The sequence below is a fragment of the Odocoileus virginianus genome, chromosome 18 (assembly GCF_023699985.2).
Source record: "Odocoileus virginianus isolate 20LAN1187 ecotype Illinois chromosome 18, Ovbor_1.2, whole genome shotgun sequence".
NCBI lineage: Eukaryota > Metazoa > Chordata > Mammalia > Artiodactyla > Cervidae > Odocoileus > Odocoileus virginianus.
The window spans coordinates 28,865,894-28,869,398 of record NC_069691.1 but is presented as its reverse complement, the minus strand read 5'-3'; the positions used below and the strand labels follow the sequence as shown (position 1 = coordinate 28,869,398).

The following is a 3,505-nucleotide window of genomic DNA, read 5'->3' as shown; positions in this document are numbered from 1 at the left end:
TTTATAAAATACCTGACTAATATTTTTCAAATGTGTTAAGGATATGAAAAAGAAAATCAGGGATCTCTCATATATTGGAAGAGACTAAAAAGACATGATGACTAACTGTAATGTATTGTCTTGTAATGCATTCTAGAATAGTAAGACTATTAGTGGATTAAGTAAAATCTACTTAAAACCTGTAGTTACTAGTATTGAAGCAATGTTTATGTCTTTGTCTTCATGGATGTGCCATAGTTAGGTAAGACATCAAGGGAAAACTGGTTGGAATTTATATGAGAATGTTCTGTACTGTATTTGCAACTCTCCTGTGTATCTAAAATTATTTCAAAGTAAATACTTAAAAAAACTTAAATGTTTATTTAATAGTGAAAGTCTAAATTCTTCCAAACATCAGGAGATAACCACTTATATTTAACTTTGTACTATAGATTCTATCACAAGCAAAGAAACAGAAATACAAGGTATCCAAATTGGCTAGGAAAAAGTGAAACTCACTTTATTCACCAGCACATCTACAACATTTAGAAAATATAAAGGAAGCTAAAAACCAAAACCAACAAAAGAAAATCCCAACACTGCTGGAACTTTAAAGATCTCAAAAGGTCACATATATTCAGGGACTCACAAAACTCCACAAAGTTTCTTCATGTTAGGCTTTTACTAAAATGCAAATATTTTAGGGCAGAAAAAGTGTGTAAGCAAGCACAAGAAATACCCAGGGGTAAGCCTCCCAAGGTCTTTATTCACACACAGATAGGCTTTGTCTCTGACTGAACCATCTACAGCTGTTTGATAAATACTGAAGTTGAGGCAGATGATCTCAGTGGTGATTTTTATGCATCTCTGTTGTTGAGATCAGCTGTCTAGCCAGCTATGCCCATTTAAAACTGTTGATAAATAAAGTGATATCCTACCAGTGTGGTGGTGGTGGTATTCAGTTGCCCAATTGTGTCCAACTCTTTGCAACCCCATGGACTGCAGCACTCCAGGCCTCCCTGTCTTTTACCCCAGATGGTAAAGAATTCTATCAGTAGTCAGAAACAATTAAAAATTTAAAATATGAACCTTAAAGATGTATTGGACAAAAGATGTATGAAATGATTCCAAACATGTTTTAGTGTAAGCATATCTAATCTATGAATAAGTAGAGAGGTTATTGCCTCTGAGTATGGATAGTCATTGACTAGGAAGAAGCATGAGAGATCTTTCTGGGTTGATGAAAATACTCTGTTTCTTGATTTGGGTGTGGGTTATCTGAGTCTTAACATTTGGTGAAAATCATCCAACCTTACAGTTCAGATCTGTGTGCTTCACTGTGTGAGTTATACCTCAACCAAAAGAGAAGGCAAAAAATATTGTGAACAGAGATGCTAAGGCAATGGTTTACTTAAAGTTTTTTTTAACTACAATGAACCTAGCTTTGTGCTTAGTTCTGTTGTTTCAAATTTCAGATCAGTGAAAACAAAAGCAATTCATTATTAAAAATTGCAGGACTTCATCTGGCTAGGTGAACAGCTCAGAGAGAGAAAATACAGTATGAAAGGATACTTGGGACATGTGTTGTAGGCAGAATTCAAAGATGCTCTTAAAAATCCTTGTTACCTGTTGTATACACTCCATAAAAGTCCCTCCCCTTGAGTGGGGTAGGACTTAAGAACATGTTCAGATTGTATGACGAAAGTGAAGAAATTTTGCAAGTTTAATTCAGGTCTCTGTCAGTTCCTTCTAAGTTAAATAAAAGGACGTGATTAATTTGGTATGTCTGATCTAATTATGTGATTTTTCTAAAAGAGGGTCAGGCAGTCTTTGAAGTTAGAGGCGTGAAGAGGCAAAGATTCCCTTTGTTGTTGACCTTCAAGGAGCAAGTTGCCTGAATCACAGCTACTAGGAAATTATTCTTAACAGCCTGGAAGAGTTTAGAGGGAATACTTCTCTAGTCCAGCTTCCATATTAGAATGCAATCTAACACTTTGATTTCTTCCTTGTGGGACCTTGAATGGAGAACCCAGCTAAGACAAGCCTAGATCTCTTGACATCTAGAAGCTGTAATATAAATCATTTACTTTTAGCCACTAAAATTGTAGTAATCTGTGACACAGCAATAGAAAACAAATAAAACAAAAATTGGAAAAGATCCTGATGCTGGGCAAGATTGAAGGCAGGAGGAGAATGGGACAACAGGGGATGAGATGGCTTGGTGACATCACCGACTTGATAGACATGAGTTTGAGCAAGCTCTGGGAATTGGTATTGGATGGGGAAGCCTGGTGTGCTGCAGTCCATGGGGTCTCAAAGAGTCGGACACGACTGCACAACTGAACTGAAAATCACTTGGTATATTTGTGGAAAACATCAGTTATTCAAAACTCGCTTCCAAATTTTTAAATAATTTATACATAAAAAATAATTTTGTTCTCCTATTTTCTTATTTTTTGGTTGAATAATTTTCTTGGTATTTAAACTGATGTCATGAAGGAGTGATATTTTGGGAGAAGTAGAGCAATACATGTCATTTGATAGTCAACTGTGGACACTTTAGCAATCTGTGCTTAGAGAGAGATGTACTTTTTAATTGATCATTTATCTAAACTATAGCCTTACCATATGACAAGGATACTTCAGAATATAGACACAAGACTAACTAAAGAACTCCCAGAGTTTTATGAAGTATTATTTAGATGGTGTCAACATTTCATATATGATTTTCACATCTCTTTTGCTGCAAATGTGATAAGGTTTGTAATTGTACATTTTAAAACAGTCCCCATGTGGTATGGTGCCTTAATAATCAATTTTGAAAAAATATTTTTTTCTGAATCCTTGCTAATTTTTCACCATTGATTTTATTTAGCTATGATGTATTTTAATTTTGTGATTTTTATGAAGAATTGCATATTTAAAATTATAAGTATAAAACTTCAGATATTAGGAATATCATCTACAATGAAAATTTTGCTCTTAAATATCCACTAGATACTGACACACAAGAATCAGACATTGTGATTTTTTTCTTTCTGTACTCAGTAATTATTAATATATTTAAAGTCCTAATTTTATTTTTTATTTTTTAGTTATTTATTTATTTTTTTACCGTTCCTGGAAGTACTGCAATACCAGGTCGATGCGTGGAGTGGACGGAGCAAGCTCCTATTCCAACTCCTAATCCCAAAAATCCATTTAATATATTGTCCTCGGATAGAGGACGTATCAGATATTAAACTGATAAGAACAGATACTACACTTGATCTTAGCCAAAAGGCCGAGAAGCGATAAAAGTCTTAATTTAAATTTTCACTCTTATACCATGTGTCTAGCTCATAGATCTTAGAAGTCAAGCAAGGAAACTTTATTTATGGAAGGGAATCCAAACTAAATTAAGCTTTTCCCTGTGATTACAGAGGAAAATTTAGAGCAGTAAAAGTCCCACACCATTTCCTTAACACAATTGGCTAATTTATTGGTTGGCCTCCTGTATTAATTACCTCTTTTTTCATTTATGCCA

At 34.3% G+C, this 3,505-nt stretch overlaps 1 non-coding gene across 1 annotated transcript; it reads right to left on the bottom strand.

Moving 5' to 3' along the window:
* Positions 1–3,083: 3,083 nt before the first annotated feature.
* Positions 3,084–3,274, bottom strand: LOC139039580 (U2 spliceosomal RNA). Its single transcript, XR_011492921.1, has one exon. It is a non-coding gene; the product is annotated as a U2 spliceosomal RNA (small nuclear RNA).
* Between the last annotated feature and the right edge of the window lie 231 nt (positions 3,275–3,505).